Consider the following 27775-nt stretch of genomic DNA (forward strand, 5'->3'; position numbering starts at 1 on the left):
TCTAGAGACAGGGGAGTGGTGCCATATGAAAGCTTATATTCTCACCTACCCGAAAGTGGTATAATCCGGTTTTTCGATTTTTTTCAAAATTCTGAGAAAATCGTGTTTGAAAGTTGGGGTAAATTTTTTTTTTCGAAAAATCCCCGAATCTTTGAACGCTCCTGGAAGCTAAGCCGCTTGAGAGCAATTTTTGGGAGTGATGCCAAATGATAGCTTGTGTCATGGGCTTACGCTTTGCACATTGTCAGATTTTTAAAAAATCGCCTTGCATGTTAAACCGCCACATCATGCCTATTTTTTCAGAATCGTGCCTATTTTTTTTTTACTTTTAAGTTCTCCCGGTTTGAGAACGCGTGGACCTACAGGGATGAGAGTTGTACCCAAATGTAGGTTAGAGTCCCCGCTACCTTTTGGCATCAAAAAATTTTTTTTCATTTTTTTTCAAAATTCCGAGATATAGGCGTTGGAAGTTGGGGCGCTCACTTTCAGCTCAGCTCACTTTCAACTCAGCTCAAATGAGCTAAGCTATGGTACCTAGCTCAAATTTGAGCTGAGCTGTGAGCTGAGCTGAAATGTGAGCTTTTTGCAACCCTGGCAACTTGCCACATGGAAATTACCACATGCAACTTGCCACATGCAACTTGCCACATGCAACTTGCCACACGCAACTTGCCACATACAACTTGCCACATGCAACTTGCCACATGCAACTTGCCACATACGACTTGCCACGTGCAACTTGCCACATGAAACATGTAACTTGCAACGTGTTGTGTGTTTTATGTTTGCCGTACTGCGGCGTACTGCATTTTTAAATACTAAAGTACTGCCTACTCTAAAGGTGAAACGACAGCCCTGCTACCCAGGGTGATCGCGTCATAATCCCTTTGACATTCTTGTCAAAAAGTAAATTTTCATACCCACCCTCCCATAAGAAGTATAACTTCAAAAATATAAAACCCAGTTTTGATCCATGGAAGTCGGGATTTTTTTTTGATAAACCTGATTATTTCATAATTTTTTTTTGATGTCTTATAAATCGATGAGTCCTGTTTGCATGCATGAAAAAAAAATTAGTTGTCTGTAAAATTTTACAGACGATAATTTTACGCCTTAGCGTCAAATATATTGTCTACATTCTGCAAAAAATGTAAAAGAGGTGGAATTTTTTGAATGCAACCAGTTTTCATAAAAATATCTTATTTTCTTTGCATTACCCATTTTCCAATTTTTTATATGACAAAAGCTACTAAAAATTATATATAACAGAAAAACTTATTATTTTATTGCATCAATTATATACAAAAAAGGTGATAAAATTTTTTAAGGCCAACCATGTATTTCAAACTAAGATTTCGGTATTAGTAAAAAATCATTTCTAATCCAAGGTTTGCAGACGTTATGAAGACCAATCTTAACTTAAAGTCCTCAAGGTTTGAATTGTGTTTGAAAGATTTCAAAAATTCATAAAAATGAAAAACATTCAAAAATACTCTTTAAAAATAGAAGTTTTTCAAAAATGTATGTTTTAAAAATTTGAGCCCAAGAAAAAAGTCCATATTAGATGCCTTATTTGTTCGTTATCTTCCCATTGATATAGGTATTGTAAGTTTCTGTAAAAAAAAATGTCCCCTGTCTATAATAACCACTTTGTCGACAGTCTTCTTATATTGTTTTTAAAAGGACGTTCGTTTATGTTTGTACTTAATTTTTTAAACGTTTCTGGCATTCTTTCAATAAACTCTCCACGTTAATCAATAAAAGTTAAATTGCACTTTATACCACACTGTTAACAGGATCAGAATGGAACGTGAGGATGAGTCACGTTTTTTATAGTGCATACAGTCGGCGACTTATTTATCATTTAAAAAACGTTATTTAAACGACGTTATCATTTAAAAAAACTGATTTGTTAATAAATATTTTGTTTAGGTCTGTAAGACCTTAGGATTTTTTTTTTCATAAAAATAACCATTATATAAGTTTGAAAAATGCAGTGTTTTTATTAATTTTAAAATAATTAAATTATAATAAATTAAGCCATATTGAATAAACATAAAAAAAAATGTCCTAATTTAAAAATTAGTTACAAAAATAATACATCATTAAAGCAAAGTAAATCGTATTAAAAACTGTAGGACTGATAAGGGACATAAAGTAGTAATCTTTGTTCCATCAAAAGCAGATGGAACAACAAAAAACGTAATAATTAATAACATTAAATGCGATTAAAAGTTAAATAAATCTCTGTTGTCAACCAATATATACATTAAACAAATAAAAAATGAACGAGAAAAAAATTATATATATAAAAATATGTATATAACGTAATCCATAAAGAGAGGACGAAAAAAATATACATGCATAAAAAAATAATAAAAAAAAGCAAAAAAAAAAAAAAGAAAACATTTGTATGATTGAATAAATTAAAACAACCTAAAAAATGTGTAAATGTAAGGAAGGCTTTTTTTCTTATACATTCATGTATTTATTTGCCTACGTTTTGTTTGTTTTCTTTTTTTGTTTTTGTTTTTGTTTGTTTGTATATATTTTTTTTTTTCTGACAGTAAATTTGTGTTTAATTCAGTCAATTGGATTAAGTTTCGAGGATTGAATTGGCATTCTTTTTTTTTGTGTGTATTTAATTTTTTTTTTTGTTTTCAACTGAATGTTGTCAATTAAAAACATTACAACCACAGAAACAATCACAAAAAGATTTAATCGATAAACAGCTACTTAATATATATATAATTTTTTTTTTTTTTTTGACTTGAAACAGTCAATTGTTTTATTTTTTTAGATCAATTTAATTATAAATATTTAAATTGCGGTTGGAATATTGTTTATTCTTTGGTACAGGCTTGGGGCCATTCGACTAATCGAAAATATAATTTTTTTATTGAAAAAAAAAAAAAAAAAAAATAATAATAAAATTGTGTGAATATTTTGATTTTAATTTTATCATGTAGGTATGCTTCAAATAAATACAAATAAAACCAAATCAAAAAAAAAAAATTAATTAATTTGTATTTAAATTGATTGAGTTGAGAAGTTCAGTAAAGTTAATATCCACAAGCTTAAAAATTATTAATTTTTACTTGCGATATAGGAAGTACAAGAGTCGTAAAAAAAATCGAACTCAATATAACAATCAGACTTGACATTACGTTGATAGTGAATATGAAAAAAGTGGGTCTCGCGACTTTAAAATTCTTACTTAAGAGTTTTTGTTGATTAACTAGAGGGGAAATTGAAATTTTATTTTTTGAACCAAAATAAATGGTACTTCGCATAGGATCGTTTTTTTTTTTTTTTATTTCTAACTTTTTCATTAACGATTTAACCGATTTTAACGAACAATTTTGTACAAGAAATTGAATGGCAGACTTTGTTTTGTGGTCAAAACCATTTAAAGAGCTGTTTTTGTTACTTTAAACCAATTTTTTTTAGTTAATTTTTAAGTTTTTGTGTTTTTAAATTTAGTAAAAAAAAACTTTCGATATTTTTAAGGAATTTCATAGATAGTGTAAAAAATCTGTTTTTATAATTAATAAACATCGTTTTAAATGATCTTTTTCACAAAACCAAGTATGCCATTTGATTTCTTGTATAAAAAGGAATTTTTAGAAAAAAAAAAATTAAATCGTTAAGAGCCATTTTTTAAGTAAATATTTTTTTATATAAACAAATTTTCTAACATTTTTCAAAAAAAAAGGTGGCATGCCATTTCAACACATAAAAACGAAATTATGATATAATTTATCAACCCGTTTTCAAAATATTTTTTAAAAATCCCCCCCAAGCTCACTAAAATATTTTCTATGATTTAGCAAATTACTCCAGAGGTTTTTGAACTAAACCAATTATGAATAATCAAAAAAAAGTTTCGAAATTTGAAATGGAACGATATAATGACAAAAAATTTGCATCTAAAATCCATAAATCCATAAATTTTCGAAATATAAATGAAAAAACACCTATTTTTTAGGGATATTTTTGAGTGTTTTTATATCATTTAAAATTTTTGAAAGCTTGAAATTAAAATTAAAATTTATCAATAAGATTAAATTACGTACTTATTCAAAATTGTTTTAGTTTTTTTTTTCCTAAAATTATAATTTTTCATCGAAAAATTTGAAAAATTATTTTTTTGCCCGTTTTCAACCTTCTTTTATTTATATTTTTTTATCTTAATAGATAAATGGATGGAAATTAAAGAAGACAGATAAAAGCAGAACTATATTTGTTAAAAGCTTCAATTATTCTCATTTCTGAGATAACGGTATCGGCCAACACGCCGTGGATATTTTCCACCAAACACCTGTAGTCGTAGTCGCTTTTTAAAAATAAGTCTCTTTTTAAAATTTCGATATGGTAGGCATTAAAAAAATTGTAGATAGGTATCGTACATAAAAAAATCGAGGTACATAAAATTAAAGCCGAAATAACAAGGTTTCTAGTGACATGAAATTTTTGGTTGCTTATCATATAAAAATGGGTAAGAGGTTAATGGACGGAAATAAGAATTTGTTATGAAAACTCTATTATTTTTAGACTTGAATGTACATTTTTTTTTATGAAGTCTGGCTATATGCACGAAAAAGTGTGAATCATCCTCACATTTTGCCTGAGCCTTAAAGACCATAGTCTGCAGATCCGGTTGTTAGTCCATCCGTTGAACGATTTTACTTTTTCACCAGAGGTCTGGGGTTCAAAACCCAAAGCACACCAATACTTTACTCTGAGAGAATGTTCATGCGACACAGTAGTGTATTTCATTTGTTTCCTGTTCTGTTCCTCCTAGACTTTGAAAAAAATATAGAAAGTCAAATACACAGAAAAACTATGTCGTCACGTTTCGAACATAAAAACGTGTCGTCATAGATTTTTTGACTTCAGATCCAAATTAGAAAAGAAGATATTTAGAAAAAAAAAAACACTTTACATTCGTGTAGTGCGGCTACAGAATAAGTCATTTTGTTATTGCAGCTAAATCTTACAGTCAATTTATGTGCATTTTAGATTTAACAATATGTTTAATCTTAGGGGTCAACCATTTTTTTTTTTTTTTTTTTTTTGGGTGACTTACACTCAATTGAACTTTCCTCAAAAATGAAAACATAAACAAACACGTATTAGGTAGAAAAAGAAATAAAATAATCAAAGGCAAAAAAAAAAAAAAAAAAAATACAAAATCTCAACAAAAATTCGCACCTTTTTGTCCTAAACTAATAAAACCTCAAGATTCATTTTTTTTTTTTGTATTTTGGTGACATAAAAATAAAATGGAAAAAATAAACAAAACAGAAAAAAAAAAACTTCCAAATTTAGTCATCGGCATAATTTTGGTGAACAAAAAAAAAAATAAAAGGATGGGAGCGAGAAACTTTTTACTTAAGAAGAAAAAAAAAAATAAATAAAAAAAACTTTCCATTTTAAATGAAAAGAAATTAAAGGGTGGGTGTAGGTATCTGTTTTTTTTAGACTACCTTGTATACAAGGATGCTCTACTAACAACAAACAACTTCAAAATGTATCTAACCACCTATTTGAGTAATGAATTCTCAATTTTTGGTTAGTTTGCGATGTTTTATTTTCCAATTTTCTCTTCTTTTCCTTTTCCCCCCACTCCAAATTCACCTTGGGTTTAATTTGGTATTTTGTTTTTTTTTTTTTTCTTTACTCCTTTTGAAAACTATGATTTCACTTAAAAGTTTGACGAAAAATTATATTTTCACTCTGGCAGCTGGAAATCCTCCTACTTTCTGCCTTAAGGCTCAACACATTCGCCCAGAAAACCTTTTTTTTTTTGCACAAACCAGTTATAGAATCTACTATACCTACTACTATACTGTTTATCTTTAACCCTTGTCTGAATGAGGGCGGCAATGGCTCCTGCTACCCATCTTCTAGATTAGGTAATCCTTGCTCTCATCCTAAATAAATATTGGGTATAATATGCCTATGTGTGTGCTTGTTGTTTGTGTGTGTGTGTGTGGAAAGGGAGAAAATTGTATTATTTCTGTAAGTTAAAAGAAAAAAATGTCTATTTTCGACTTTGTCCTTGCCCCTGGCCTAAACATATAAGCATGGATAGGATATACACATTTTATATAATTTTTGAATTTCTTTTTTTGTTTTAAAGATCCTGTTTAAGCTAATTGAAGTCGTATTTCTAAGCGATGTGGTCAGTTGCGTAGGGTGATGGAATGGATATTACAATATTTTGGCGGGAAGAGGTTGAAATAACAAAAAAATATATAACCAATCATGTGCAGGTGGACTACAATTTTTCAAGGATTTCATAGATTAACTTAATAAATTTTTTTTTTGTTAATTTTGTATATAAAATGTTAACAAAAAAAAATATTCCTTCTAAGAGCCTAATATTTTTTTTCTTGAAGCAAACCTATACTCAAGTCAAGTTAAAAGTGTATTAATGATTTTTTTTTAAATCACTAAATTTTCATGAAAAAAAGCAAAAAAATACAAATTTTTATTCTTCGCACAACATTTTTCCAACCTTTTTGCATGGCAACTCAATATGAACTATTTCATACTTTATAACTTATTATTTTAGCTAAAAATATTCGCCTCAACCAAGTCTGTACGACATCTAAATAATCTTTTTTATCAAAAAACAAAACTGACTTTCATGGATCAAAACTGGTTTTTATGGTTTTTCTAATAGTTCCTATGGCTATAACTGAAATGGGACCACATTTCACCAGCTTTCCAATACAAAAAGAATTATCAAAATTGGTTCACTCAGTCCAAAGTTATGAGGTAACAAACATTAAAAAAAAAAAAAATACAGGCGAATTGAATACCTCCTCCTTTTTGGAAGTCGTTAAAAAAAGAGCTGGAATTTTGTTAATGCAATCAGTTTTCATTGAAAAAAAAAATGAACTTTTGTCCATTTTTTTTATAAATATTAAAATTTTGACTTTTACTAGTGATGGGAACTATCGAATAAAAACAATCAAACTATCGATAGTTGTAAAATATTCATTCACTCGATAGTTTTAAACTATTCATTAATTCATTCATTTAGTTACAATTTTCATTGGAATAGTTTTTTCATTCGATAGTTTTTTCATTCGAATAGTTTTTTTTATTCGATAGTTTTTATTCGATAGTTTTATTTGATAGTTTTTATTCGAATGAATAAATGAATGAATGAATGAATGAACTATTCGATAGTTGAAATCATTCAGTTACTAATTATCGATAGTTCAAATCATTCGATAGTTCCCATCGCTACATTTTACACACCTAAAAAAGGGTACATTTTTTAAAGCCGATTATGTCGAAATTTTAAACTGAGATTCTTCCAATATTGGTTTATGAATTTGATTTATGAATGAATCAGTTTACCACACTGTTAATAGGCCCAGACGGAACTTGGGGATGAGTCACCTTTTTTCATGAAAACGGCGTTCATCGATCTATAAGACGTTATCAAGTCAAAAAACATATATTTTCTAAAAAAAAACATTTCCTGGCTTTCTCTCTTCAAACAGTTGGGTGTACAGTGTACACTAAAGGTCACTGATACCTACTTTAAGAAAAAAATATACAAATTAATCAAGAATCTTATTTATAGCTTAGGTTTTCTTCTTCCAAGAATTTTAAATTTTGAATCCTAGGAAAAGCTATTGGTGACGTTTTTTAATTAATTTTTATATTTTGTTATTTTCTTTTTACTTTTTTCAAAACAATCTTATCCTTTAATAAAATTTAATTAATAATTTTTCTTTTCATAGAATTGGAATGAATTTATAACTAGTTTTTATTTAATAATAATACTTCTTTGCCAGAAATTTAAAAATAAGACTGGCTAAGTATAAATTGTATGAAAAAATATAACATTATCTTATTTAACCAGAAAATAAAAATAAATATTTTTTTGTTGATATTTTGAACTTATTTGCCACGGGTTGCAATCTCAAACAATTAGAGTGGAAATCGGGTTTGAAGAAGAAAAAAAAATCATGAATTGTTGATATAAAATAAAACATACATAATTTTTTTTTTTTGATTCAAAAATATTTACGACGCAAGACAGAACGACAAACACCCTGGGAGAATATTTAACTGCACATTAATCATATTGAATATGAATATTTTTAATTTTGAAGAAAAACAAAAAGAAACAAGTAAACATTTATCATAACAACATCCGGGAAAGAAACAATCAATTTTCTAAATTTGATGTCAAGAGAAATGACAAGAAATTGTATTTTTATTTTTTTTTTTGTTCCGATTTAAAAACAAATCATTTTATTGATTTTTATATTCACAAATATAAATGAGATCAAATCAGGAATAAGAAAAAAGAAGAGTGTGTTGCAATTTTTTTTTTTTTTTTTATTTTTGTCAAATTTACCTTTAAAGTGCAAAAAAAAAAGTTGATTGTTTTTAAAAGTTTTGATTTTGAAAATTTAACTTTTCCAAAAATTGGTATCCTTAAGATATTTTTATAAAAAATCAAATGGGCGCATACAATGAGGGTTTGCGTTGAAGACGATAATTTTAAAATCAACGTAGAACAATGTTATTTTAAAGTGGTTTTCCATTATAAAACACCCTTAAATCAAAGTTATTTCAAATTGGCAGCCACTGGAGATCGATCCTACAAGTTTTGGGTTACTAGGCAAATGCTTAACCAAAGTGCTATTTCACCGATGGAAGTTAGATTGATAAAATGCAACAAAAGTTGAAGTCCGACAAAAATAAAAAAATTTCTTACGTTATTTTAATTTAAAGATGTTTCATGTTAGTTCTTTCAATTTTAAATCAACGTTGAACATTTAACATTTTTTGTTACGTTTTTTTTCCCAGTGTACTTTTGCATTTTTTATCATGAAAATATTATTTTGGATTAAAAACAAAAACAAAAAAAAAACATTTTCAAATAATTTAATAATGAAAAAAAAAAAAAAATTGGACTGTCTGTAATGATATAATCTTATAGCGTCATCTGTACGTTTTGAGGAAAAATAAATAATATTTTTGAAGACAATCATATTTTGAAAAACAGCGATAAAATTACCTTTATTTCTTTTATCATTTTTTTAAAATTTTTTTTATGAGAAAAAGTTAAAAAAAAAAAAAAAAAAAAAACAATTGATACCAAATAAACGCCTTAAAATTGTCAATCCCGGTTTTTTAAATGTAACCCTTCATAGTGCTTACTTGACAATCATGTTGCCTTAGAACGAATTTTAAAACGAAAACTGAGTATATGCATTTAACTGTCGTGATTTTGCATACTAAAAAAAAACATTTTTTTTAAATCACCAATGGTAGTGATAACCTGACAGTCAAATTAGCATTAACACCCCTCTAATTTTTGAAAATACGACCGTAAAATAAAAAATTGTGCCAATAACTGTCGTGATTTTGTCCTTGACAAATGGAACTATACAAAAATTTATCGCAATATTATTTTGGAAACTATGCCGCCTAAACTGAGCTCCCTATCATTACCTTCCTTCACCAAAGGATTTTTTTTTTTTTCAAAATGATACAATTTTTACTTGCGATATAGGTACTATTCTATATATCAAGTTATGCAAAGGTACAAAAAAAAAAGTTGAGATAACATTTTTCCATGACATTACGATGGTAGACAATGACAAAAAAGTGGGTCCCGTCTGTCAGTCTGTCTGTCTGTATAAGGAGCTACAGCCTAAATGGATGGACCGATTAATGTCAAACTTGGTATGTAGCGTTATTTGGCGACTCTCCAGAGTTGTTTTTGGAATTAATTTTTTTGGACCAAAAATAACAATACTTGTCTTATACCGATTTTAGTAAAATTGAAATATCTCGAAAACGGCTCCAACGGTTTTGTTTAAAAAATTGTTAGTGTTAGTTTTAAGCTAAGGTCTATCTTTTACTGAAATTTTTTTTTTTTTTTAATCATTATTAACATTAGGTACATGCCATAGAACCGTTTTTTTTTTTCAAATCCGATTATCTCCGAAACTGCTTGTTCGATTTCAACGAAACTTTTTGTGAAGAAGCATTTTGGTAATTTAAATATAAACCAAAAAAATACATTTTTTTTTTTTTGAAAAATCAAATTTTCGAAAACGGGACATTGAATTTTTTTGAAATTTTGTTTTTAGATGTAGATTAGTGATTTTCACAAAATGGCATACCAATTTTATTTTAAAACTTTTTTTCCAAAAAATTATTTATAAAAAATTAGTTTTTTTTAAAAAACGTCTCTAACGATTTTAAAATTTTTTTTCTAAAAATGCACCTTAATATATCAATCAAAATTGCATACTTGTTTTGGAGGGCAATTTGATTTCAGATTTTATTTTATTTTTTTAAAAAAACGAATTTTATTTTTATTTCCAAATTTCTACATAAAAAGTCTTAAAAATTTAAGCAACTTCGTGCATTTTATTTCCATAATTTACTGTCCTTCGACGACTTTTAATAGACTATGCCGAAAAAAAAGCATCACCATATGAACATTTTTTCTTTATGGAATTTTTTGCTTTACATTTGTTATAAGCTGTGTCACGTCCTTGCTTTAGAAATAACAACCTTTTAAATGAAGCAACTAAAAATTTTTGGCATAATCAATTTTATGTCTATAGAATAGGTACCAAACAAAATTTTTTTTACGACTTTTAGAAAATATTTTTTGTTTTTACCATGTCTTTTGACGCCTATTTACCCTATTTAATGAATGAATTTTTAAAAATCCTTTCTTACGGATATATTATTCACTAGTTTAAAAATACATCTGGAAATAGAGAACTTTAAAAGTAAAAAATAAATCCAAATCCGTAATATTCACTACTTAAATCCAATATCGTTAAATCCAAATTTAGACTGCTTTATAAATCCAGATTTAAAATTATTTTTTTTGGATTTAAGAAATTCAGATTAAAATTATTGGATTTAAAATAATTGACCTTAATCCAAACTAAATCCATATGGCCGCTATCTTTCAAATCTGCTATGTATAGTATTTTTTTGCCTTAAATATAACTTAAATATTACATGCAGTCGATCAAAAAACAATAAATAAATTTTGTAGCCGAAAATCACAAAATTCTGATAGATACAAATGTATATAAAAAAAAATTCAAATTTGATTACGCTCAAAATTAATGTTAACCTTCCCACCAATTGTTCCGATTTCAATTATTACCTACATACTCTCAATATTATAGCCAAGGCGAAACCATAAAATATACATTTAACCTATCTCCGGATGAAAAGTAAAAATATTTATATTATATACCTCAATTAATTGGTTTTAATTTATTCAATTTTACTTTTCGAGGTTGTTTTTGTTTTACTTGTGTTTTACACAAAATCCCTTAACCCAAAATATACATATAATATAAAATGAAACAACGAAATAAAAAAATTAAATTGAGTAAAAGATTTTTTCTCAAATAATAATAAAAGAATAAATAAATACAAAAATGCACTTACTTTAAAATCTATAGAGGTATCGCATGTAAATAGGTATAAAAAGGACCTTTCTCTGGGCGTTGAAATTGAAAATACTATTTACTGAGAGGAATTTTTTTTTTTTTTTTTTATGATAAAAGGAATATTTGCTGGGTATATTGAAAAGGAGATATGCAGAGTGGAGATATTTCCCAAGGGTTTACTCATTTTTTTTTTGTGCCGTGCCGCCTGTAAAAGTATATTTGCTTAAAATGTGTTAAGCTTTTAATGGGTTAATGCACAATTTTCGAAATTGATATATGTTTTAATATATTCTGTTTTTTTTTTTTTTCTTATTATTATTTTTTTTTTTATGCCCGTTTTTAATTTTACGAGTATTATAAATATGCAGGTATCCATTTTTATTCAAAAATTTACTGCACATTGTATATATAGCAATAATAAGACGTAAAGCATTCCAATCAGATGTGACACCTATACAGTTATCTGCATAATGTATATTTACATGTGTTCAGAATGCTTTCTCGTTCAGAACAATAAAAGTGAAAGTGATTCAGTTTTATTTTAAAATAAAATATATAGTTTAAGAATTGGTTAGATCAAAAAGTGGCGACCGCTTTGTTCAAGCTTTATTAACCAATTTCAATAAGTCAATTAAATTATTTCATAATTTTAAGCGAGTGAAAAAAGCGTATTTATTTTTTACTACTCTTCAACTACAACTGAATCATTTTTCTTCAGAATTGGTAGTTATGAGTTTTTAAAATTCCCTCAAGGCAAAATTTGCCAAGAATGTTTAGAAAAAAAAAATTCGAAAATCGTTAGAGCCATTAAAAAATTAAAATGCACGACTGGGTCGCACGTACTTGCTCTTGTAGTTCACAGTATCTTTATCTTAAATATCTATTGGAAATTTAAGATTTTGTTGAAAAAAAAAAAAAATAAAAAGTTTAAAAATTAAATTAAAAAATTTTTTTTTTCAAAAATGTTTTTAAAAATATTTTTTTTTTAACATTTTATACTTAATGATCTCTGTAAATTTTAAATAAAATAACTAATGCTTTGATGAAATATATGAACTTAAAAAATATGTCAATTTTTGAAAAACGGCAACGCCATATATCCGTTCTCCGAATTTTTTGAGAAAAACTAAAAACGCAGTTTTGTTAAAGAATCAATAAGAGTATTCCGCACACCAAATTTGATCGAAATCGTTAGAGCCGTTTTCGAGAAAAGTGCAATACCTCGAAAACGGTATATGGGAGGTATGCTTTAAAAAGGAGATATTAAAAAAATAAAAAAAAACCGACCTAGGAAATTACGCAAAAATCATCTGTACCAAGTTTCAAAAAAATCCATCCACCCGTTTAGGCCCTAGCTCGATGTACAGATGGACGCACAGACGCACAGACGCACAGACCGACGGACGGCATGACGAAAGCCACTTTTTTGATCTTCTCCATCATCGTAATGTTGGTTTTGATTAAAACCTCGAATTTTTTTTCGGCACGAAACCAATACTTACCCTATAGAGCAAGTAAAACAAAATTCTGAAATCTCTAGAGACATTTCAAAAAAAACAATTTTGTATACACACAACTTTTCTAAAATTTTTCAAAAAAAAGTTGGTATGCCATTTTGATGAAATAATTAGTTTACACATAGAAATTTTTCACTATCCCGTTTTCAAAAAAATTGATAAAAAAAAAGTTGAAATTTTTTTTTCAAAATCAAAAGATGTGTTTTTTGAAAATTTTCTATAAAGATAAAAAAAATATATATTTTTTGTATTTCAAAAGGCTCTTTTAATCAAAATCAACGTTTTTGAAAAAAAAAAAAAAAAAAAACGAGTGTGTGTACACATGTACACGCGACTGAAGTTATACTTCTCACTCAGTATATTAAATGAATTGTGTTTTTTTTTTAACGTACTGCGGCGTACTTCATTTTTAAATACTAAAGTAGTACCAACTCTAAAGGTGAAACGACAGCCCTGCTGCCCAATTGTCTTGGATATGGCGATCGCGTCATAATCCTTTTGACATTCTTGTCAAAAAACAAATTTTCATACCCACCGTCCCATAAGAAGTATAACTTCAAAAATAACTTTCAGATACCGTTAGTATTGGTCATGAAAAAAAATTTATTTTTTCTTCTAGGGAATCACCTAAAACTACCAAGTTTGAAGAAAATCGCTCCAGTAGTTTATGCTGTAGCTCGAGGTGCATACAGACAGACAGATAGACAGAATTGCGGGACCCACTTATTTTGGCATTCTCCATCATCGTAATGTCACGTAAAATTGTTATCTTGAGTTCGAATTTTTTTCCTAATCCTAAACTTGCCCTATTGTACATAGTAAAAGTTAAAATTATTAATTTTTTCAGTGTTAAAAATGTAACTGACTTTTCACATAAACGATAACAATTTAATGAAAAATCGAAAAATTTCTTCTTGTCAAAAAGTACCTACAATTTCACTCTGTACATATGCCGAAAAAGAAGTTTAACTTCAAAAAACCTGTGGACCATGGGGATTTTTTCACTTAATTGCTTACAGAATTTGTTCTCAAATTTTGTTGACCTTTGATACGCACATTTTTGAATATTCAAATGCAATAGGAGAGTACAATATTTATTGCTTTTTTTTTTAAGTACTTACTGCTTAGATAACTAATTTCAAGTTAGAAAAAACAAAACAAATTGTTTATAGACAAAATTTTCATTCCTGGTCTTAATTTGTATTTAAAGAGATAGTTATGCACTATGCAAAGTCATTTTTGTGTGAAATTTGCGACATACCAACCCAACCCCTCTTTCATATTTTTCAACGACACAGACACAATTATCTCGGAGGATAAGAATGTCCAGACATAACAGTGGCAGTTCGTAAACATTCTGCAAATGCGAAGAATTTGTTTTTTTTTTTTTTTTGTTGGCTTACCTGATAGATGAGTTGTCAGCAAAAGCAGAACAAAACACTTAACAGGTTCACTGAGGGAAAAAACACAACGTTAAATGTAATTTGTTAAACGTTGATTTAATGTTAAAAAAAACTAACATCAAACATCTTTAAATTAAAATTGAAACAAGGCAAGAATTTTTTTTACCTACTTATTTCGGAAAAGTTTATTATTCTCGAAAACGACTAAAACCAAATTGTTAAAAAAAAACTCAAATATTAATTTTTAAACAAGGTCTATCTTTTGATGAAAAATAGTTTTTTTTTCAAAAATCATTATTAACGGTACCTTCCATAGAACGTTTTTTTAAATCTGATATTTTGCCAGTATTTCAAGGAAAGTTTTTTTATAAAAAAGCATTTATATAATTTTAATATTAATCATAAATAAAACTTAAAACAAATTTATTTAATTTTTTTTTTGAAAATTCAAATTTTCGAAAACTGGACAGTGAATTTTTTTTGAAATTTTGTGTTTTAGATGTTGCTTAGTGATTTCTATAAAATGGCGTAAGAATTAATTTTATTTTAAAAATATATTTACCTATAAAAAAATAGTTTTTTAAAAAACGGTTCTAAGGATTTTGAATTTTTTTTTTTTTAATGCAACGTTCTTTAAAATGTGTAACCGTATTTGACAAACAAACTTTTCCTTATTTTTTTTGTTAATTGTTATGGTCCCCAAAAAAATCAATTTCTCCTCTATGTTACCACTAAAAACATTTACGTAACTAATAAATACGTTTGAAAAAAATTGCTTCATTGTTTTTTCGCTGTAGCTCGTGGTAGAGGGGCAGATACTTTTTCAAATGCTCTATCATCGTTATGTCATGTGTATTGGTTATTGTAGTTTGATTTTTTTTTTTTTACGAATCCTAAACCTTCCTGAGGAGAAACGCAATTAAAAATGGACTCTCCATTACCTGACGGTAAAATTATTTATTTATATTTTAATACTATTTACGTAATATCATATCTATCAGGTTAACCAACATACAAAAAAAAAGAAGAAAACAAATTCTTTGCATTTGCGGAATATTTAAGATCTGCCATTGTTTGGTTTGGACATTTCGTATCCTTCGAAATAATAATTCTGTCTGTGGCATTGATGAATATGAAAGGAGGTTTTGGTAAGCCTCAAATTTCACACAAAACTGACTGTGCATAATGCATAACTATCTCTTTAAATACCAATTAAAATCAAGAATAAAACTTTTGGTCTTTAAACAATTTTTGAAGATTTAATCTCGAATATATCTTGGGTATAGCTAATGTCAGATTTTTCCGCGTCAATGATACAAATACATTCACATATACAATGTTTAAAACACCTAGATTTACATCATCATTTATATAACTTTTTTAAATTATTAACCATTTTGATGTTAAAGCATTTCGATTGTTCAAGAGATACAAAACTCTACATTCCATTTACACATCCAATTCACATGTTTATCTAGGATATATCTACTCGTAGCGACTGAATGTAGGTAGATGATATTAAACCGCAAGTATCTCCTTTTGTCTTATGAAGACATGTATAACGGTTTTACCACTTTATCATTTCATATACATAGGCATAGGTACCTATATAAATATATTTGTGTATTTCGTATGTGCCACAAAAACCATTCGTGAAATTCTCCAACAAGACAAACACCACAACCAAATACCAAAAGAGATATTCAACCAAATCTAAATTAAGATTTCAAATCAGTCTAAACAACAAATCATCAAAAAAAAAAAAATATATATATATATAGGTACCTATGTATTTTATATTAGGGTGGTCCTTATTTTACTACATTGATTCTAAATCAGGAAAACTGTAATTTTTTTTTCCTTTAAAAGCAAATGATGCTATATCGAAATATTGAAAACAAAAACTTCTAAATGAAATAGGGTCAGGAAGAGTTAATAATAAAAATTTGAAAAAATAAGGGCATTTTTTTTCCTGATTTGGAACCAATTTTCGCAATTTTTTCTCCTAAAGATCACCCTAATATATATACACTAGCCCAAAAAATTAAGGGAACAAAAAAAAATCGTGATTTTTTTAGTGATTTTCGATAGGCTGTATCTCAGTAAAAAATGACCGCATCGTGATAAAACAAAAAGGATGTGAAAGCTCTATTCTTCTAGTTTTAGGATTAAATATTAAATTATTTTATTTCTAACGGTAAAATAGCAAAATTGTTGCAAATGTTCAAAAACCAAAATTTTCTAATTTTTTTATGATTTTACTTCTCTCGTAAGGAAGTGGGAAAATTTTTTCTGATAAAATGATTATTGTTTTTAGAAAGGCTCTTTATTTGGCTTTAGAATTCCTTTTTTTTCAAACTTCTACGATTTTTTTTACACTGCAATATCAGTCATCAAACCAAAAACCATACTTTTGACTTTGACTGTCAATATCTCAACAACGGATCACTAAACAGAAAATTTAAGGACACATTTAAAAACTTCATTCAATTCTCTACAAAGAAAATAAGTTTGTTTTGTAAAAAAAAATGTTTTCTTATTTTTGAGATTAATTTAGGAAAGCAATCAAAATAGGCATTTTTACGGTTTTTTAGAAAATGTACCGCTATTTAATTTCTATGGGTGAAAAGATTAAACAGAGGCTTAATTATTGAAGCTTAATATACCTGGAATTAATATGCAAAGTTTCAGGCTTATTCATCAAGCAGTTTTTCTGTTGTGAAGGTTTGAACATTTGAGATGAAGTAAAACACCATATTTCTGCAGTTCTAAATGACTTACTTCTTGTTACTTTTTTATGAACAAAATCAATTTTTTTGAGTTTATTTGAACATTTTATTGATAAATATCGTTTAAATTATAGATAAACCAAAGAAAAACAAAAAAAATTTCAAAATTAGGAAAAATATCCAAAAATGGTATAAAAAGCTTTTTTTCAAAATTTAAGTTTTTTTGAAAACTTTTCATTTTTTCTTGGTTTATCTTAAATTTAAACGATATTTATCAATAAAATGGTCGAATAAACTCAAAAAAAATTGATTTTGCTCATAAAAAAGTAACAAGAAGTAAGTCATTTAGAACTGCAGAAATATGGTGTTTTACTTCATCTCAAATGTTCAAACCTTCACAACAGAAAAACTGCTTGATGAATAAGCCTGAAACTTTGCATATTAATTCCAGGTATATTAAGCTTCAATAATTAAGCCTCTGTTTAATCTTTTCACCCATAGAAATTAAATAGCGGTACATTTTCTAAAAAACCGTAAAAATGCCTATTTTGATTGCTTTCCTAAATTAATCTCAAAAATAAGAAAACATTTTTTTTTACAAAACAAACTTATTTTCTTTGTAGAGAATTGAATGAAGTTTTTAAATGTGTCCTTAAATTTTCTGTTTAGTGATCCGTTGTTGAGATATTGACAGTCAAAGTCAAAAGTATGGTTTTTGGTTTGATGACTGATATTGCAGTGTAAAAAAAATCGTAGAAGTTTGAAAAAAAAGGAATTCTAAAGCCAAATAAAGAGCCTTTCTAAAAACAATAATCATTTTATCAGAAAAAATTTTCCCACTTCCTTACGAGAGAAGTAAAATCATAAAAAAATTAGAAAATTTTGGTTTTTGAACATTTGCAACAATTTTGCTATTTTACCGTTAGAAATAAAATAATTTAATATTTAATCCTAAAACTAGAAGAATAGGGCTTTCACATCCTTTTTGTTTTATCACAATGCGGTCATTTTTTACTGAGATACAGCCTATTGAAAATCACTAAAAAAATCACGATTTTTTTTTGTTCCCTTAATTTTTTGGGCTAGTGTATTTGTAGAATTTGCATTGTTTTCATTTACTTTTCAGACTCAGGCTCAATAAATCCATCTCGCTGAATATAATGAAACCATGAAACCAAAGATGTGAACAAATTAACAGTTGAATTAGAACAAAACAGTCTTGAAATAAGCTGTGTGTTTTTTTGGCATTACTCTTCTACTAGACAGGCCAAAAGGAGGATTAGGTACATATGTGTCATAAAGAAATTTTTTTCAAAAATGGCCGAGTTATACACTAAAACTTCTATTTCCTTAGATCCTCAAGGCTTTGGCTCAAGCTTGATTTTCCCAAAAAACTGGTTTTAAGCTCTCAGTGACCAACTCTAGCGCCCTATGAATAAAAAAAAATTCACGATATAATTTTAAATTGCTCTATCCTAAACAAGTTTTATGTTGACCTTAAATGACGATAAAAACTAAAAATGAGGCTTTGTTCCTAGGCCTCAGCAATAATAATCCGTTTTTACCAAAATCAGATTAGCTTTTTTTCGAGATATCCCCCGTAAACGTTTTTCGTGACAAATTCATATCAACGCAAGGATTTGATAAAGAATTCATTCAGGTAATTTGTCGTCATTTTAGGTCAACCTTAAATTTGTTCAGGATCACTGTTAAGGGCAAGTATTGGTTTCGTGGCGAAACAAAAATTTGAGGTTTTCATCAAAACCAACAAAACGATGATGGAGAATTCCTAAAAAGTGGGTCTCGCAATTCCGTTCGTGCGTCTTTGCGTCCATTTGTACACATTTACGCAGCCTAAACGCGTTTCTTCAAATTTGGTACAGATGATTTTTATAGAATTGTAAAAGTGTTTTTTTTTTAATTTTTATATCTCACTTAGAAAATGTACCTCTCATACAATTTTTTCAAGTTGTACCAAATATCTCGAAAACGGCTATAACAATTTTGATTAAATATTGCAGACCTAATATTCAAAGCAATTGCATTAAAACAGCATTTTTATATCTTCTCAAAAAATTTAAATAACAAACAAAAATTTTTTTTTTTAAATGTCGGCTCTTCCTCAACATCAACAAAATTTCTTTAAAATTTACAAGTAAACTGACATAAAAGTGTTTTGAACTGCAAGAGCAAGTATGTGCGACCCAGTTGTGCATTTTATTTCCATTTGAAATGTTTATTTCGACTGGGCTAAACCGTATTCACCTTCACTCTTCAGGTCTTGCTGAGCATTTCACAGAATTCACTTTCACACTTGAGGTTTTTCACGTCACTGATGTAGCTAAGCTGAGTTAGAGTTAAAAGTTCCAAAATCTACATTCGTTTTTATTAAAATTATTGTATGAATAATAGTGATGGGAACTATGGAATAATTTTTGAACTATCGATAGTTAGTAACTGAATGATTTGAACTATCGAATAGTTCATTTATTCATTCGAATAAAAACTATCGAGTAAAAACTATCGAATGAAAACTATCGAAAAAAAACTATCGTATAAAAAAACTATTCAAATGAAAAAAACTATCGTAAAATCGAACGAATGAATATTTTACAATTATCGATAGTTTTTATTCGATAGTTCTTATCACTAATGAATATAAGTTTTTGCGATTTTACCAAAGCGTTACAAGTTGTCTTTTTTACTTAAACTAATAAGATTTTTCTAATGAAAAAAAAATCCTCATAAGTTTGAACGAACACACACAGCAGCAATATTAAACCTTTTATGTACGTGTCATGTTTTAAGTTATAAGGACAATGAACATCGCGTTGACATGGCGATGCCCTAACAAGAACAACAACCTTGTTATCTTGTATTATTGATGAACTTTATTCCGGCACAATAAGGAAAATCAACTATGTACACACAGCACCAGCACACACCATCGCATTGGTTTACACTCTCATCTATCCATTTATTGTTCGGAAGGAAGCCCAGCGTGAAACTTTCGGTCGTTTGTCGGTCGGTTGGTCCTTCTTTGCTTCGCTTCGTTTCAGTACAAATACAAATAACTTTCAAGATTCAGGGACGAATTAATTAGCTATGAATTGTTAAAACAATAATTCTCTATTTTCTTTTTTCTCTCTCTCTTTTTCTATAATACCTATATTCCTAAAAGATTTAAGGGATTACTAACTCTTAAAGTGTGTAAGTGCTAACTTTCCGTTTTGGGGGTTGCTCGCTCGGTTCTTATAAACCAAAAAACCAACAAAATGAAAAAAAAAAAAACAACACTTTAACACATACAGCAAGCAAAGCACAGTCACGCACAATATTAAAGCCAAATAGCCAAACAAGAAGTTGTTTTGATCGTCATTTACACATGTTATTTAGTTGGCTAATTTCATCGTAATAGCAAAGAAAGGGTGGGTGTTGGTGGTGTGATATACGTAGTAAGGCAGTATATAGGCATTCAGAAGGTTCAACGTTCTGGGAAGTTTTTGGCTAAATAGAAAATATCATAACTAATTGGTGGAGTGGGGACGCGGGCGGAGTTGGTTTTCATCTCCATTGGAAACAGAGAATTCATCCTAATTATTTTGAGAATGAGTAACAGAAATGGATTTAAGATTTGGTTACTCTTTTTTTTTTTTGTTTAACTGCATTTTAAGGATACAAGGATTTTATTGTATGTCAAGTATTGAAATTGTCAAAATTAGATCCAACTTTTGAAATAAAAAAATAATTGCTGTTTTTTTGGATTTTTGGATTTTAAGTTACACCATTTACACGAATTTAACGAAAATTTTTAAGTAGCCCAAACATTAAAATCTTACAAAATTAAAAAAAAAAAAAATTTTTGGGGTTTTTCAAAAATACATTTTTACTTGCGATATAGGTACTATATATCAAGTTATGCATTCGTACAAAAAAAAAAAGTTGAGATAACATTTTTCCATGACATTACGATGATAGACAATGCGAAAAAAGTGGGTCCCGGAAGTCCGTCTGTCCGTCTGTCTGTCAGTCTGTCAGTCTGTCAGTCTGTCAGTCTGTCAGTCTGTCAGTCTGTCAGTCTGTCAGTCTGTCAGTCTGTCAGTCTGTCAGTCTGTCAGTCTGTCAGTCTGTCAGTCTGTCAGTCTGTCAGTCTGTCAGTCTGTCAGTCTGTCAGTCTGTCAGTCTGTCAGTCTGTCAGTCTGTCAGTCTGTCAGTCTGTCAGTCTGTCAGTCTGTCAGTCTGTCAGTCTGTCAGTCTGTCAGTCTGTCAGTCTGTCTGTCTGTCTGTCTGTATAAGGAACTAGAACCTAAACGGATGGACCGATTGACTTCAAACTTGCTATGTAGCAGTTTTTGGAGACTCTCCAGAGGGGTTTTTGGAATTAATTTTTTTGGACCAAAAATAACGGAACCTGTCATACAAAAATTTCGGAAAAGTTTAATTTCACGAAAACGGCTCCAACGATTTTGTTAAAAAAATTCAAATGTTAGTTTTCAAACAAGATCTATCTTTTGAAGAAAAAATTTTTTTTTTGAAAATCATTATTAACGGTACCTGCCATAGGACCGCTTTTTTCAAATCGGATTTTCTGCAAAACTACTTATTGTATTTCAACGAAATTTTTTATACAAAAGCATTTATACAATTTTAATATAAGCCAAAAATAAAATTTTGAAAAAAATAATTTTTGGATTTAAAAAAAAAAATTGAAATTTTTTTTTTGAAAAATCAAATTTTCGAAAACGGGACATTGAATTTTTTTTGAAATTTTGTTTTTAGATGTTGATTAGTTATTTCTTCAAAATGGCATACCAGTTTTATTTTTAAACTTTTTTTTCAAAAAATTATTTATAAAAAATTAGTTTTTTAAAAAACGGCTCTAACGATTTTGAAAATTTTTTTTCTAAAAATGCACCTTAATATATCAAATAAAATTGCATACTTGTTTTGTATGGCGATTTGATTTCAGATATTGTTTTATTTTTTTGAAAAATTAATTTTTGTTTTTTTTTTTTTTTTTTTTTTTTATATACCTACATTTCCCAAGTTTCTATATAAAAAGTCTTAAATATTTAAGCAACTTGAACTCTAAGAGCAAGTTCGTGCGACCCAGTCGTGCATTTTATTTTACTTGCTTTATAGGGCAAGTATTGGTTTCGTGTTGAAAAAAAAATTTGAGGTTTTAATCAAAACCAACATTACGATGATGGAGAATTCCAAAAAAGTGGGTCCCGCAATTCCGTCCGTGCGTCTGTGCGTCTGTGCGGTTGTGCGTCCATCTGTACACATTTCCACAGCCTAAACGGGTGGACGGATTTTCTTCAAATTTGGTACAGATGATTTTTATGGAATTCTGAAAGTTGGTTTTTTTTTTGTTTTTTTATATCTCGCTTAGAAAGTGTACCTCCCATACACATTTTTCAATTTAAACCAAATAACTCGAAAACGGCTCTAACGATTTTGATTTAACTTTGCAGACGTAATATTCGAAGCAACAAAACTGCATTTTTAGTTTTTTTTCAAAAAAGTCAAAAAAGTGTACCTCCCATACAAATTTTTCAAATTATACCAAATAACTATAAAATGGCTCTAACGATTTTGATTAAACTTTACAAACGTAATATTCAAAGCAATTACAATAAAACTGCATTCTTCTTTTTTTTCAAAAAAAGTCAAATAAAAAAACATTTTTTTTTTTTTTCATTTAACAAAATTTTGCCCTAAATGTCGGCTCCTTCCCCAACATCAACAAAATTTCTTTAATTGATTTATACAGAGGCAGCTCTTAAAATCTACAAGTAAACTAACATAAAATTGTTTTAAACTGCAAGAGCAAGTAGGTACGTGCGACCCCAGTCGTGCATTTTATTTTTTTTTTTTTCGAAAAATAAATTTTTGGAAAACGGGTCGATGAATTATTTCAATGATTTGCCTTCCTTAACTCATGTTAATGATAATTTCTCTGTTAATAATAATGGTAGAAATAGAAAATTGGTACATATTTATATTTTTTGAAAAAATTCTTTGTAAATATGTTTACAATTTTTTAATGTCCTTTTTTTGGTTGCAAATTTTAATTTTTTAAGCTGTTCATTTTTTTCTTGTCCATGATAATTTTTGACTTTGAGGCGAATTGTCTTCTAGAAATGTGTAATAAACAAAGTGTTTTTAAAATGTATTCTTATGAAAAAATCAACAATAAAAAAAAATATCATTTACAAATTTACCAGGTAAAATCTTTAAGAAATGTGCTTTTTGATAAGGTTTAGCTATATCTATAGCTAAACAATTAATCAATATTTTTTTTTTTTGCAATACAAATATGGTTCCAATTAGATTCATACTTTCTACCTACACATTGAGAGTAAATATACAATAATAAAATGAGAGTTGGAGAAAAAAAAAATCGAAATATAAGTCCGATCACTGAAAATGCCTCGACTTTGTGATGGACATTATTTTACGTCTCCCTAAGCTAGATTAGTGTAAGGAATGAAGAAGAAATTCTCGATATCATATTTATTTTTTTTTTTTTTTTCGTTTTCGTTTTGTTGTCGTCCTTGGTTCGAGTTGGTGGTGTATTATACAGAACGTGTATATCTCTATAGACCATCCATGACCTTTTGCGCACCATTGTTTATTATTATCCTCTGATTGTTTCACTTTGTTTTTGTTGTGTTGGATAGTCTTTTTTTTTTTCTTTCTTTTGTCTTTTCCTATTTATTTTGTTTCCTTTTTTTTTTGTTTATCGTTTGCTTTAATTATACCCAATGGAATGGAATTTTCTTGTGTCCTTAGTTATCGATGACGGTCAGAGAAGATTGTAATTGTTGTTGAGTTTCATAAATTGAAGTTGGGATTGAAAAAAAAGGCTATTTTTTTATAATTATTTTCAATAGAATAATTTCTTGGAATTCACAGGAATCGAACATGGCTATAAAATATTTGTTTTTTTTTTCATATTTTTAAACAACAAAATATTTACTCAAACTTAAATTTTTCTTCTTCTTATTCTATTTTCTTATTCTTCGATTAAGAAGACAAAAATATTTCGAACGCAAATATTTCAGCAACCAGACCTCGAAGAAACTTTTGGTTTGCAGCTATGAATAGAGTTTAAAGAGACCTTTCTTTTGATGTCTCACTCGATGGATTTGGAGGAAATTTTTGAAAAACTAATTTTTTTGTACAAGTGTTAACCTTGATTTTTTCGCGAAAATCTGAAAAAAATAAATTTGTAATTTTTTTACATAAAACGATAGGCCTGTTCATTGTGAACTCGTATCTGTAAACCAAAACTTGTTTCGAGATTTTGATCCGAAAATATCAGCTTTTGAAGAAAAAAAAATATTTCGAACGCAAATATTTCAGCAACCAGACCTCGAAGAAACTTTTGGTTTGCAGCTATTAATAGAGTTTAAAGAGACCTTTCTTTTGATGTCTCACTCGATGGATTTGGAGGAAATTTTTGAAAAACTAATTTTTTTGTACAAGTGTTAACCTTGATTTTTTCGCGAAAATCTGAAAAAAATAAATTTGTAATTTTTTTACCTAAAATGATAGGCCTGTTCATTGTGAACTCGTATCTGTAAACCAAAACTTGTTTCGAGACTTTGATCCGAAAATATCAGCTTTAGAAGAAAAAAAATATTTCAAATATTACAAATATTTCAGCAACTAGACCTCGAAGAAACTTTCAGTTTGCAGTTATGAATAGAGCTTAAAGAGACATTTCTTTTGATATCTCACTCTATGGATTTGGAGGAAATTTTTGAAAAACTAATTTTTTTAGGCAAGGGGTTAACCTTGATTTTTTCGCGAAAATCTGAAAAAAATAAATTTGTAATTTTTTTACATAAAATGGTAGGCCTGTTCATTGTGAACTCGTATCTGTAAACCAAAACTTGTTTCGAGACTTTGATTCGAAAATATCAGCTTTTGAAGAAAAAAAAAAAATACTTCGAACGCAAATATTTCAGCAACCAGACCTCGAACAAACTTTTAGTTTGCAGCTATGAATAGAGCTTAAAGAGACCTTTCTTTTGATGTCTCACTCGATGGATTTGGAGGACATTTTTGAAAAACTAATTTTTTTAGGCAAGGGGTTAACCTTGATTTTTTCGCGAAAATCTGAAAAAAATAAATTTGTAATTTTTTTTACATAAAATGATAGGCCTGTTCATTGTGAACTCGTATCTGTAAACCAAAACTTGTTTCGAAATATTGATCCGAAAATATCAGCTTTTGAAGAAAAAAAAATATTTCGAACGCAAATATTTCAGCAACCAGACCTCGAAGAAACTTTTGGTTTGCAGCTATTAATAGAGTTTAAAGAGACCTTTCTTTTCATGTCTCTTTTCCATGGATTTGGAGGAAATTTTTGAAAAACTAATTTTTTTAGGAAAGGGGTTAACCTTGATTTTTTCGCGAAAATCTGAAAAAAATAAATTTGTAATTTTTTTACATAAAATGATAGGCCTGTTCATTGTGAACTCGTATCTGTAAACCAAAACTTGTTTCGAGACTTTGATCCGAAAATATCCGCTTTTAAGGAAAAAAAAATATTTCGAACGCAAATATTTCAGCAACCCGACCTCGAACAAACTTTTGGTTTGCAGTAATGAATAGAGTTTAAAGAGACCTTTCTTTTGATGTCTCAGTCGATGGATTTGGAGGAAATTTTTGAAAAACTAATTTTTTTAGGAAAGGGGTTAACCTTGATTTTTTCGCGAAAATCTGAAAAAAAGAAATTTGTAATTTTTTTACATAAAATGATAGGCCTGTTCATTGTGAACTCGTATCTGTAAACCAAAACTTGTTTCGAGACTTTGATCCGAAAATATCAGCTTTTGAAAAAAAAAAAAAAAAAAATTTCGAACGCAAATATTTCAGCAACCAGACCTCGAAGAAACTTTTGGTTTGCAGCTTTAAATAGAGCTTAAAGAGACCTTTCTTTTCATCTCTCTTTCAATGGATTTGGAGGAAATTTTTGAAAAACTAATTTTTTTGGGCAAGGGGTTAACCTTGATTTTTTTCGCGAAAATCTGAAAAAAATAAATTTGTAATTTTTTTACATAAAATCATAGGCCTGTTCATTGTGAACTCGTTTCTGTACACCAAAACTTGTTTCGAGATTTTGATCCGAAAATATCAGCTTTTGAAGAAAAAAAAAAGTGCAGTTTCTTTGAAAAAAAACAGCTTAAAAACGCTTTAACGAGGAGATACTAAGTTTATTTAAACACAAACATTATGAAATCTCGAGGTCAGCTTGAACCAGATTTAGTGGAAAATGTATGTGTTTTCTTTATTTTTAAAGCCAACTGCTATTAGTGCGTATTTCGAATATCAAAAAAAAAAAAAAAAAAAAACAGAGAGTTTATTTGCCACAAAAACGTCTGCACAGTATGTTGGATTTAGCCTTCTTATATATATTTTTTTTTTAAATGCAGTTTTTCATGAAGTTTTTGGGATATTAAACTTCCGTGTACCTTTCAAACAAGCACAGGACAAAAAAAAAAATAAATAGCCAAAGCACCAATTTACCTCGAGTTGTTATTTTTTTTTGTATTTATTTGTGGTGCAGAGTGCAACTCGAAAATGAATCCAACCACACACCGTAGTCGTCCGAAGCTCGACAGACATTCTGGGACCGAATTTTTTTTAAACCCATATTCGACCGAGAACTGGCGGACACTGAATAAAATAAAAAAAAAAAAAAAAAACAAAGTTATTTGCATAAAAAGGATTATGCTTGGGGTTTTCAATTCTTGCATATTCCAGCCACCCCAATCGTTGCTATTCGCCTGCAGGAGAAAGCTGCTGAAACCTTCTAATACTTTTTTTTTTTTTTTTTTTATTTCTGTGTCAGAATTTAAATTTTCTTTTTTTTTGGTAGAAAGGAATGGAAAAAAGTACCGGATGGAAAATATACATAAGTCTTAAATTAAAATAAATAAATATAAATGCAAACAAAGACAAAAAAAAAATATAAAAATAAATAAATATACATATATAACAGATAACTACTATGAATGTAGTTTAGATATTTTTTTTTTCTTTTTATCTTCACCCTCAATAAATAAATCATAAAGATTTTGTTTATTCTCGGCTTAATACACATCGTGTGTATAAGTACATAAACATACAAACATGAAATTACGTACGTGTTTGTGTGTGTGAAGATAAAACTATACGGATACGGGTGCAGATGTATCCCTCGGCTACAAGGCTACCTAGAGCATTTTTTTTTTTTACTCACTTTGCTGTCTTGTCAACTCTGTTTGGGGCGAGAATCTTTTTTTCATCAACTTGAAATTCAAAGTTGTCGAGGCCTGGGAGGAATAATTGAAAGGTTTTAAGAGTTCATTAAAGAATATTAAATGATGTCAGCCTTCAACTAATTGAAGGTTGTAGGTAATTTTGTTTATATACATGATGAGTGTAAAAGTCCGATCAAGATTATATAAAGTCCTACAATTTGTTTTAGAATCGATTTTTGATTGCCTTGTGGCCATTTCGTTTGACCTCCTCATATTTCAGTCAAGTTTACATCAACAATGATAAGATTTATACACACTCAAAATTTTATTCGCAATAATAATTATAAAAAAAAATAAATTAAACAAATAGTTTTTATTGACCATAATGCAGTAATA

The 27775-nt window shown here is 28.4% G+C and overlaps 1 protein-coding gene across 4 annotated transcripts in view; it reads left to right on the forward strand.

Moving 5' to 3' along the window:
• LOC129920483 (zwei Ig domain protein zig-8) overlaps positions 1 to 27775 on the forward strand; it is a 201222-nt gene that overhangs the window by 4698 nt on the left and 168749 nt on the right. The window lies entirely within an intron of this gene.

The sequence above is a fragment of the Episyrphus balteatus genome, chromosome X (assembly GCF_945859705.1).
Source record: "Episyrphus balteatus chromosome X, idEpiBalt1.1, whole genome shotgun sequence".
NCBI classification, from domain to species: domain Eukaryota; kingdom Metazoa; phylum Arthropoda; class Insecta; order Diptera; family Syrphidae; genus Episyrphus; species Episyrphus balteatus.